Source organism: Dendrobates tinctorius, unplaced genomic scaffold (genome assembly GCF_039654945.1).
Source record: "Dendrobates tinctorius isolate UK_male_01 unplaced genomic scaffold, ASM3965494v1 ptg000098l, whole genome shotgun sequence".
Taxonomy (NCBI): Eukaryota; Metazoa; Chordata; class Amphibia; order Anura; family Dendrobatidae; genus Dendrobates; species Dendrobates tinctorius.
In genome coordinates this window covers 5,491,173-5,503,432 of record NW_027361766.1, presented here as the reverse complement: position 1 = coordinate 5,503,432, position 12,260 = coordinate 5,491,173, and positions in this window count along the sequence as shown.

Here is a 12,260-nt window from a genome sequence, read left to right as displayed (position 1 = left end):
TGATCTTAATTTCAGCCAATTCTGCATTGAAAAAGTCAAATGGTGCTCCTTCCCTTCCAAGCTCTGCCATGCGCCCAAACAGTTACTTATTAAGTTTTTTGTGTGCTGTATCTCTGTAATTTAAGGGCATAAAAATTCAAAGTTGGAAAATTGCGAAATTTTTAACATTTTCTCCAAATTTTCATTTTTTTCACAAATAAACGCAAGTTATATGAATTAAATTTTACCACTAGCATGAAGTACAATATGTCACGAGAAAACAATGTCAGAATCACCGGGATCCATAGAAGCGTTCCAGAGTTATTACCTCATAAATGGACAGTGGTCAGAATTGTAAAAATTGGCCCGGTCATGAATGTACAAACCACCCTTAGGGGTTAAGGTGAAAATTGACTCTGTCACTAAGGCTGTGTGCGCACATTGCGGATTCTGCTGCGGATCCGCAGCATTTTTGGTCTTGCAGATCTGCAGCAGATTTTGCTGTGTTGTACAGTACCATTGTATTCAATGGAAATTAAAAAACGCAGTGCATATGCTGCTGATTTTTCCACTTGGATTTGCTGCGGGTTCAAATACACAGCATGTCAATTCTTTGCGCTGAACCTGCAGCGGTTTTACACCTGCTCCATTGTCCAGGTGTAAAACCGCAGGGGAAAACCGTAGACTAATCCACAGGTAAACCGCAGGTCTTTTGATCTGCGGATTTTTCCAAATCCGCAGCACCTTCCACTACGTGTGCACACAGCCTAAGGGGTTAAAGAGGCACTCCCACTATTTTTTTCAATAAATTTGTGTGCATGTGCATATTATGCAGTGTTATTCCATTAATATACTCACCTACTGCTGCTCTCTCTAGTGTTTAGCACCGTTCTTCTCTGCTTCTGAGTGATGTCACCGCAATTACGACTAAACGCCTCATTATATGCGCTATGCATGAGTTGGAATTTGATTTTACAATGAAAGCCTATGGGGCCTCGTTATGTGCCAGTCTGACCAGCAGTATTGTCACAGAGGAGAATGGTGCTGAACACCGAAAAAGAAGCGATAGGTGAGTATATTTATATACTCACACTCCACCCACTCAGAATCGATAACAAATTAGGGAAAGTCATGTAATGAACAGAAATAGTGCTATTCTTCTTATACAGTACATATGCATGTGTATCCTCCCCTTTGAGAATTTCATCATAAAAAAGAGGCGTAAAATCCTATTAGCACATCTATACTACAGCATACTGAGGGTGTCTGCTATTTTAGACTGGGGGCATTTATCAATTATAATGTGAGCTATTTAAACATGGAATGATACCATTCAGGAACACTATGCTATGCTTGGCTTGTGATCTTATAAATATGTCTTTATTGTCCTCCGGAGAAATTTTGTGGGGAAATGCGTTGAGACAAAGACAAAATGTTTATATTGATAAGTACCATATTTGTATTATGATTGATATCTACTGTTCCTACCTTAAGTACTATATCATCTACAGTATGTAGTTCTTATCTATATATTGTTAGGGCGTCCTTGGTTCTCTTAGGCCCCTTTCACACATCAGTTTTTTGCCATCAGTCACAATCCATCGTTTTTTTCTCATAGACTTGTATTAGCGACGGAAAGCCTCACGTTTCGTCCGTCATTCACTGGATCCGTTGAAAATTTTTTGGCCGGCGGCCCGACACCATGCACAAAGCAATGTTTTTTGTGTTCGTTGAAAAATCGGACAGCGACGGATCCGTTGCTGTCCGTCGTTTGCTAGAAAGAAAGCCTATGGCCGCAGGATCCGTCGTCATCCGTCAAATGCCGATGCCGGTGATGGATCCATTTTTTCTAACTGAGCATGCTCCTGACAGGTTAAAGCGCCAAAGAAAGAATAGATATATACACATAGAATACATATATATATATATACACTCACTGGCCACTTTATTAGGTACACCTGTCCAACTGTGTGTTAAGACTTAATTTCTAATCAGCCAATCACATGGCGGCAACTCAGTGCATTTAGGCATGTAGACATGGTCAAGACAATCTCCTGCAGTTCAAACCGAGCATCAGTATGGGGAAGAAAGGTGATTTGAGTGCCTTTGAACGTGGCATGATTGTTGGTGCCAGAAGGGCTGGTCTGAGAATTTCAGAAACTGCTGATCTACTGGGATTTTCACGCACAACCATCTCTAGGGTTTACAGAGAATGGTCCGAAAAAGAAAAAAAATCCAGTGAGCGGCAGTTCTGTGGCCGGAAATGCCATGTTGATGCCAGAGGTCAGAGGAGAATGGGCAGACTGGTTCGAGCTGATAGAAAGGCAACAGTGACTCAAATTGCCACCCGTTACAACCAAGGTAGGCAGAAGAGCATCTCTGAACGCACAGTGCGTCGAACTTTGAGGCAGATGGGCTACAGCAGCAGAAGACCACACTGGGTACCACTCCTCTCAGCTAAGAACAGGAAACTGAGGCTACAATTTGCACAAGCTCATCGAAATTGGACAGTAGAAGATTGGAAAAACGTTGCCTGGTCTGATGAGTCTCGATTTCTGCTGCGACATTCGGATGGTAGGGTCAGAATTTGGCGTAAACAACATGAAAGCATGGATCCATCCTGCCTTGTATCAACGGTTCAGGCTGGTGGTGGTGGTGTCATGGTGTGGGGAATTTTTTCTGGGCACTCTTTGGGCCCCTTGGTACCAATTGAGCATCGTTGCAACGCCACAGCCTACCTGAGTATTGTTGCTGACCATGTCCATCCCTTTATGACCACAATGTACCCAACATCTGATGGCTACTTTCAGCAGGATAATGCGCCATGTCATAAAGCTCGAATCATCTCAGATTGGTTTCTTGAACATGACAATGAGTTTACTGTACTCAAATGGCCTCCTCAGTCACCAGATCTCAATCCAATAGAGCATCTTTGGGATGTGGTGGAACGGGAGATTCGCATCAGGGATGTGCAGCCGACAAATCTGCGCCAACTGTGTGATGCCATCATGTCAATATGGTCCAAAATCTCTGAGGAATGCTTCCAGCACCTTGTTGAATCTCTGCCACGAAGAATTGAGGCAGTTCTGAAAGCAAAAGGGGGTCCAACCCCTTACTAGCATGGTGTACCTAATAAAGTGGCCAGTGAGTGTATATATATATATATATATGTCTTTGAGACACATATAATAAGGCTACATCCATGGCTGACCTGAAGAGAACTCGATAGCGTGGGAAATTTTATGAACTTTTTCCCACGCTGTCAGATCACCTCAGGTCAGCTGGGGACTCGGCGCAGCCTCAGTGGCATCAGCGATAGTCGGTGAGGCTGCATGGAGTTCACGGCTGACCTGAGGTGAACTGTCAGCGTGGGAAAAAGTTGAGAAAGTTTCCCACGCTTATTTTTTTTTAAACCAGTTATTTTTATTTAGGTTTCAAAAGATTTTAAACAATAAACAGTGGATATCAATATACATGTAACAATTCACATATCTTGTAATAATACAATCAAAGCCATCCCCCCTCCCCCCTCCCCCAATACTCCTTATGCCGGGTATAATTGAGAGTCTTAGCAATCATATTCCCACTCTTATTAGTTCATCTCCAGTCAGCCGGGGCGCCTGCGCAGAGATGAATTCATTCATTCATTCTGCAGTGGTTTGCAGAGGGGCCAGTAGCATTAGCAGCAGTCGCTGTTGTAAACTAGTTAACCACCTGTGATGGATTGCAGTGAGGGACTTGTCTGAACGGCGGAGAGATATGGATATTGTTGTTTTTTCATTTTTTTTTACAGAACAAGGGCTTTTTTGGATTGTCAGAATAATACATTTTGTCAAAAATTTTGTGTATTTATTTCATTAAAATATTTTTTAATTAATGTGTGAGTGTCTTTTTTTAACCCTTTACTATTCTAGGGTTAATAAGGATAGGTGTCTTATTGACACCTCTCCATTATTAACCCGGCTTAATGTCACCTTTCAATAGCAAGGTGACATTAACCCATTATTATTAACCCATGAGCCACCTCTAAAGGCCATGGGAATAGAGAAGCTAAGTGCCAGAAAAGGCGCATTTTATAGATGTGCCTTTTCTGGGGTGGCTGGGAGCAGATTTTTTTAGCTAGGGGGGCCAAAAACAATGGTTCCTCTCTATGCTTTCAATAGCAAGGTGACATTAACCCATTATTATTAACCCATGAGCCACCTCTAAAGGCCATGGGAATAGAGAAGCTAAGTGCCAGAAAAGGCGCATTTTATAGATGTGCCTTTTCTGGGGTGGCTGGGAGCAGATTTTTTTAGCTAGGGGGGCCAAAAACAATGGTTCCTCTCTATGCTATTAATATTTGCCCTCATTCACTGACTTTCCCTCTCTGGCGGAGAAAATTGTGCGGGAGCCCACACAATTTTTTTCCTTGATTATAGCCTTAAATTTAACCCCTAGAGTCCCAAATTTTTCCTAACACAAATGGCTAAATTGATTAAACACTTACATACATAAATCGTTTTGATATGACATGGTTTACTATTATGTAAATCATGTTTCATATCATGTCGGGTTTGAGAATGATTTTACTGAAGCCAGCAATTGATTTAGTGGCTAATATGCTATGTAGAATTCTATGAACTATAAGTATAAACATATATATATATATATATATATATTGTGGGGATGTGACTCACTCAGGTGCAGCGGGAGACAATCAGGAGACAGGTTCTTCCAAAGTTCATAAGGTTTATTTCTGTCATAAACCATAAAACAACGTGTCACCAAAAATAGCCTCTAGTTTAGGCAAACAAAACATAACCGTTCGTGGTTGCAGACTCAGACCGCGAGTCTCAGCACATGCTGGGAGGTGTAGTCCTCCCCACATACAGCTCCCTGGTTCAGTAGCAGGCCACATTATAAGGCTGTAGCCACACCCACAAACTCAGCAGCTGACTTGTCACCTGACTGTGACCTCACCACAGGTCCTTCAAACAACAACAACAATAATAATATCTGGTATGCTTTACCTATGCCTTACATTATGGAGATAAGCCATTTATGAGACACATATCTCCCATCAATTACACGACCCTTAGCCCTGCCACATACCTCCCCCCTCTGCCTAAAGCCGTGGGGCTTGGCACTTTCACCTACCAGGCAAGGGATTCTGGAGAGGGCATCGGCATTCTCATGTAGCTTCCCGGCCCTATGCTCTACATGGAAGCTGAAGTCTTGTAGGGCTAAGAACCAGCGGGTGACCCTAGCATTCTTGCCCTTCGTTTCCCTCATCCACCTGAGTGGGGCATGGTCGGATATTAACCTAAACTTCTGTCCCACCAGGTAGTACCGTAATGTGTCCACTGCCCATTTTATGGCCAAACACTCCTTCTCTACAACTGAGTAATTTCTCTCACAAGAAGTCAACTTCCTACTCAAGTAGAGAACAGGATGCTCCTCCCCACGTATCTCTTGGGAGAGGACTGCTCCTACCCCGACATCTGAGGCATCTGTCTGGAGGACAAATTCACGTTTAAAGTCTGGGGCCACCAAAACGGGTTGCTTACAAAGAGTTCTCTTCATTTCTTGGAAGGCTGACTCTGCTTCTTCGGACCAGCTGACCATCACTGACTTCGTCCCCTTAAGCAGATCAGTTAGAGGTGCAGCCATTGTGGCGAAGTTTGGGATGAACCTCCTGTAATATCCCACAATCCCCAGGAAAGCTTTAACTTGCTTCTTTGACAGAGGTCTCGGCCATGTCTGAATTGCTTCCACTTTATTGATTTGGGGTTTGATCTCGCCACGCCCCACTACATATCCAAGGTACTTGGCTTCTTCTCTCCCCAAGGCACACTTCTTCGGGTTTATTGTAAACCCCGCCTCTCTTAGAGCATCAAACACTGCTTGGACTTTCTCCAGGTGAGTCTCCCAGTCCGGGGTAAAGATGACGATATCATCTAGATATGCGGCAGCATATAGCTTATGAGGCGCAAGGATTCTATCCATCGCCCTCTGGAAGGTTGCTGGAGCTCCCTGTAGGCCAAACGGCATCCGGACATACTGGAAGCACCCGTCTGGTGTGGAGAATGCCGTCTTCTCCTTGGCTTCCTGTGCCATGGGAATCTGCCAATATCCCTTTGTCAGATCCAAAGTGGTTATGTATCTGGCCGGTCCAAGTCTCTCGATGAGCTCATCAACGCGTGGCATGGGATAAGCGTCGAACTTGGAGACCTCATTCAGCTTTCAGTAATCGTTGCAGAACCTCCATTCACCATCAGGTTTTGGGACCAGGACAATCGGGCTCGACCAGCCGCTCTTGGATTCCTCAATGACCCCGAGCTTCAACATACACTGCACCTCCTTGGAGATTACCTCTCGCCGGGCCTCAGGAATACGATAGGGTTTCACGTTCACCCGCACATGTGGCTCGGTCAGAATTTCGTGCTCCACCACCTTCGTGCACCCCGGCAACTCTGAGAACAGGTCGCGGTTTTTCTGGAGTAACTCCCGGCACTGCTGTTTCTGGGCCTTCGACAGAGTCTCCGCTATGGTAACGGCTCCAACCTCCCCTTCTAGGTTGCCCAGCAAGCACGGAGTTACCGCTGGCTCTCTATCTTGCCATGGCTTGATAAGGTTAACATGGTAAACCTGGTATGGCTTCCGTCTTCCGGGTTGGTGGATCTTGTAGTTTACGTCTCCCAGCTTCTCCACCACCTCATATGGCCCTTGCCACTTGGCCAAGAACTTACTTTCCACCGTCGGGATTAGCACGAGAACTCGGTCTCCCGGATTGAACTGCCTCACTCTGGCTGACCGGTTGTAGACCCTGGCCTGAGCCTCTTGTGCCTGGCGGAGATGTTCTTTAACAATGGGCATCACCTTCGCAACTCTCTGCTGCATCAGTGCCACATGCTCAATGACGCTTCTGTGGGGTGTGACTTCGGCTTCCCAGGTTTCCTTGGCTATATCTAGGAGACCTCGCGGATGCCGGCCGTACAGAAGCTCGAAGGGGGAGAACCCCGTGGAGGCCTGGGGAACTTCACGGATAGAAAACAGTAAATACGGTAAGAGACAATCCCAGTCTCTACCATCTTCCTCTATGACTTTTCTCAGCATGCTCTTCAGTGTCTTGTTAAACCTCTCAACAAGGCCATCTGACTGCGGATGGTACACTGAAGTCCTTAACTGGGAAATTTGCAAGACTCTGCACAATTCTCTCATCACCTTGCTCATAAAAGGTGTCCCCTCGCCGGTCAGGATCTCCTTCGGCAAACCCGTCCGGGAAAACACATGGACCAGCTCGCGGGCTATACTCTTCGCGGAGGAGTTTCTCAGGGGAATGGCCTCAGGATAGCGTGTGGCATAGTCCAGGATGACTAATATATACTGATGGCCCCGAGCTGATTTAACTAAGGGACCGACCAAGTCCATGGCAATTCTCTCAAATGGCACCTCAATAATGGGCAGTGGCACAAGAGGGTTCCGAAAATGAGATGTGGGGGCAGTTAACTGACATGTCGGGCAGGACCTGCAATAGTTTACTATTTCCCGGTGACACCCAGGCCAATAGAACCTCTGTACAATCCGTTCCTGGGTTTTTTCCACCCCCAGGTGTCCCCCCCAAGATGTGTGAATGGGCCATGTCCAACACTTTTCGTCTATAGGGGGCTGGTACTATTAACTGCTCTGCCACCTCCTCCCTTATTTTCGTGACCCGGTACAACAATTCCCCACTCAACATAAAATGGGGAAACCTTGTGTCTGCTCCCGGCTCTTGTGCAACCCCATTAATGACGGTGACATTGTTAAAGGCTTCCCTTAGTGTGGGGTCCCTATGTTGGGCAGTCCCAAAATTCTCCCCGGCCACCCCTAACTCCGGGATGTCAGGTACAGGGGACCCTTCCTCTTCATCCCCAACAAGGACACATAAAGGAAACTCGTCTGCGTCTGGTGGTGGCGATACCTCAGTGGGGTGGATTGGTTCCTTGCTCTGGCTAGCATACTCAGAACCCACCCCCCACAGATCCCAAAACAGACAGAAATCCTGGCCAATAATTATAGGATGCAACAGGTCACGAACAACGCCAACTTCATGCGACTCGGTGCCATGCGCCATTTCAATATTCACCCTAGCCATAGGGTAGTCCTTGTCATCGCCATGTATGCACCGAACACCAATCTTTTTACCCTGGAGTATGTTTAGAGGAAAACTGGCCCTCACAAGGGTCACCAAGCTCCCGGAGTCCAGAAGAGCCATTACTGCTCGACCGTTCACCTTCACGGGACACGCTTGTGGCCCCTTGTTAGGTAGCGAGTTCACACTGCAGGCTGGATATGTGTAGTATGAACTACGGCGTCCCATGCTGCAGTCCATCTGCTCGGTGGTCTGGGAACAACGGGCCGCTATATGTCCTGGCTCATGACACTTCCAGCAAATAACACCCGAGGGGACCTTGGGCACCGCCTCCCCTGCCCCTTTTGACCTTGGACGCACCACCCCTTTTTGTGACTCCGCCCCCTGCTGGGACCCCCAATACGGAATGGGCTGCTTCCCCAAGGAACCTTCCATCCCCTGGTATCTCTCGACCAGCCCAACCAGTTCATCAGCATTTTGGGGATCACCCTGGGCAACCCAAGTCTGTAGATGTCTCGGCAGAGAATGCACAAACCGATCCATCACAACTCGCTCTACCATCTGTGCCGGGGAAGCCGACTCTGGCTGCAGCCATTTCTGGACCAGGTGCAACAGGTCAAACATTTGGGAGCGCGGGGGTTTGTCCCGGTGATAGGCCCAACGATGCACTCTCTGTGCCCTGGTAGTCATTGTTACCCCCAAGCGGGCGAGAATTTCCGCTTTAAATTTGGGATACTCTCTGGCATCTTGTACCGTCAGGTCAAAGTACGCCTTCTGGGGCTCCCCCGTTAGGTATGGGGCCAGTACCTCCGCCCACCGCTCTGGCTGAAGTTTTTCCTTCTCAGCCACCCTTTCAAACACCGTCAGGAAGGCCTCAACATAATCCTCAGGGGTCATTTTCTGTAATGCGCGTCTTACCGCCTTCTCGACATCTGTGGCATCAGCCCGACCTGGGGTTGGGGCGCTCGTCCTGCCCTCCTGGATGGCGGTTGCCAGAAGCTGCATCTGCTGCCGTTGTTCCTGCTGGCTCTGCTGGAACTGCTGCCGCTGCTCCTGCTGGCCTTGCTGGATCTGCTGTAACAACAGCTTGTTGGTTTCCTGCTGCAATGCCTGGGACTGGACCAGGTGTTTCAGCAGGTTCTCCATGATTCCTGGCAGTGCTTGTTGCCCTGCTGCAAACTTCACCCAGGACATGCAGCAACTGTCTCAAGTCTCTGCTGGGACCGCTGCCCGCACGTGTACCACCAATTGTGGGGATGTGACTCACTCAGGTGCAGCGGGAGACAATCAGGAGACAGGTTCTTCCAAAGTTCATAAGGTTTATTTCTGTCATAAACCATAAAACAGCGTGTCACCAAAAATAGCCTCTAGTTTAGGCAAACAAAACATAACCGTTCGTGGTTGCAGACTCAGACCGCGAGTCTCAGCACATGCTGGGAGGTGTAGTCCTCCCCACATACAGCTCCCTGGTTCAGGAGCAGGCCACATTATAAGGCTGTAGCCACACCCACGAACTCAGCAGCTGACTGGTCACCTGACTGTGACCTCACCACAGGTCCTTCAAACAACAACAACAATAATAATATCTGGTACGCTTTACCTATGCCTTACATTATGGAGATAAGCCATTTATGAGACACATAACTCCCATCAATTACACGACCCTTAGCCCTGCCACAATATATATACATGTGTTTCAATGACATGTATATATACAGTATAGGTATTCTACAGTGCTGTGCAAATTAATTGGGACAAAGCATTTTTTTAAGTAAAATCATAAGTTGTTTACCAGTCAGTGATTCAAACCAGTTTTAACTGCTTTGAACACGTGTGAGTGCCTGTTCAAAGCAGTTAAAACTGGTTTGAATCACTGACTGGTAACCAACTTGCGATTTTACTTAAAAAAATGCTTTGCCCAATTAATTTGCACAGCACTGTATGTGTATATAGCTATTCTTTCAATTCATGTCAGTGTGATTTTACTGTACTTCACACTGAATTGCCGGCTTTTAAAAAACTGATCCGTCGAAAAATGGAAGAAACGGATGAAAAAACTGATGCGACGGATCCGGTTTTTTGCCGGATCGGCGGAAAACCGGATCCATCGAATCAGTTTTTCACAATCTACGACGGATCCGTCCATCAAAAAATTATGACCTGGACTTTATTTGACGAATCTATATGTGTGATGGTCCAATGTATCTGCTATTCAATTTGAATAATATCACCAGAGTATTAGGAGGAATAAAAATAAATCCTTTAATACACCGAACAGTTCTGCTTCAAAAGAAGGTAATTTAAAGTAATAAATATCCATCTACTGTGATCTGTTTTAATGTGCCCTACTTCTACGTGCTGTCACATCATCATACAGGCTTGTATCTCTGTTGATTCCTGCTTTGCTTTATATGGAAGCTGCTGGTAGGAATAGAAATGTGATTAAAAATTCACCTTACTTTGATTGTAACAGCATTGATTATTATAATACAGGTTTAGATTACTATTGCAAAAATGAGAAATCCATTATATAGAATAATTCCACCTGTTATTTAATTCTATTTTGTAAGAAAAATGTATAATGCACGATTGTCTTCAGCATTATAAAAAAAACCTTTCCTGCTTTAATAAATATTGCTATATTATGATAAACTTTTTAACACTACTGTATCAAGAGGTTTATCATCTTATGTTTTTTAAAATCCTATGTGCTGCCCATAATGTTTAACTGTCTGAGGACTTGAGAACCAAAATTATTGAAAAATGCAGAGGTCTGCAAGGGCAAAATTGTTTGAAAAGTAAGAGATGATTTTTATATATGGTACTTTTGATTGCTGAACCTAGTAAAAATGTTGAAAATATTCCATCTGGTACAGTTTGTTCACACACACACACTGACTCCATAGGCTTTTTCTTGCACCATACGTTGACCCTTTTGCATGACCTGTGGTGAAAGATTTTGGTGTCATTTGAATGGTTAGAAATTAATGGACACTCGATGAAGTAATAGATCCTCTAGGAAGGTTCCACATCCTTATAGCCAACCTAAATTCTAAGGCCTGCACAACTGGCAATATTTATGCACCAAATAAAAGGCAGTTCCGCTTTTTCAACAAACTAATTGAAAAAGTCAATGAAGTCAGGAGAGGCAACCTGATAATGGCAGGGGATTTTAATGTGGTACCAGATTCTCTTTTGGACTCCTCCTCTACGGTACGCCGACAGTCACAATCCCTGAATAATTGGATCACTAAAAATGAATTGCTCGACGTCTTTCGTTGCCTTAATTAGTCTTCCTGGGAATTTACATTTTACTCTACAGTCCATAAATCATTCTCTAGAATAGATTTATTTCTGACTGATATATTTTTGCTATCCAAATTTACAAAAATCGTCATACTAGATAAATCCTTCTCTGTCCACTCCCCAATTATGGGTGAATCTATACTCGGACCCCTTCTTAATAATACCTTCCTATGGAAAATGAATCCAACCCTTTTTAAAATTCCAGAGTATAAGGAAATCATAGACAACACAATAGTCAATTGTTTCAAAGAAAACTCATCTGAGAACATAGACCCATTTGTACTATGGTGTGCACTCAAAAAGAAAAATAGGAAAAAGATTACCTCGCTACAGTCCCAAATAAAAATAAAGGAGGATTTGCAAAAAAAACTTAATAACCCCTTCCTCAGAAATCCACTGAGAGATTTTTGACTTAAGGCAAAAGCTTAAAGCAGTTATTCTTGCCGAGTATGAAGCTGTAATAAGAGCCTCAAAATTCAATTACTATTCAGCAGCTAACAAACCGACAAAACATATGATGGACAGATTGAAACACGATAGTATAAGGAAAAGAATACTTAAAATTAAAACACCCTCTGGGGTCATTAAAACCCATCCTTCAGAAATTGCAAACATTTTCGCAGACTTTTTCTACAAACTTTATCATCTGAAATGCGATCCTTCAACCCCTACTCCTGACAAGGAATCCATAAACTCTATTCTATCAGACCTTAACCTTCCCCATTTAGAGTCGCTTGACCTAGTATCCTTGAACCAACCTTTCAAAGTAGAAGAAATAACAAGTGCCATCAATAAACTCAAATCCCCAACCCAAAATCTCGGTGCCAGACGGTCTCACAAATGACTATTTTAAGATCTT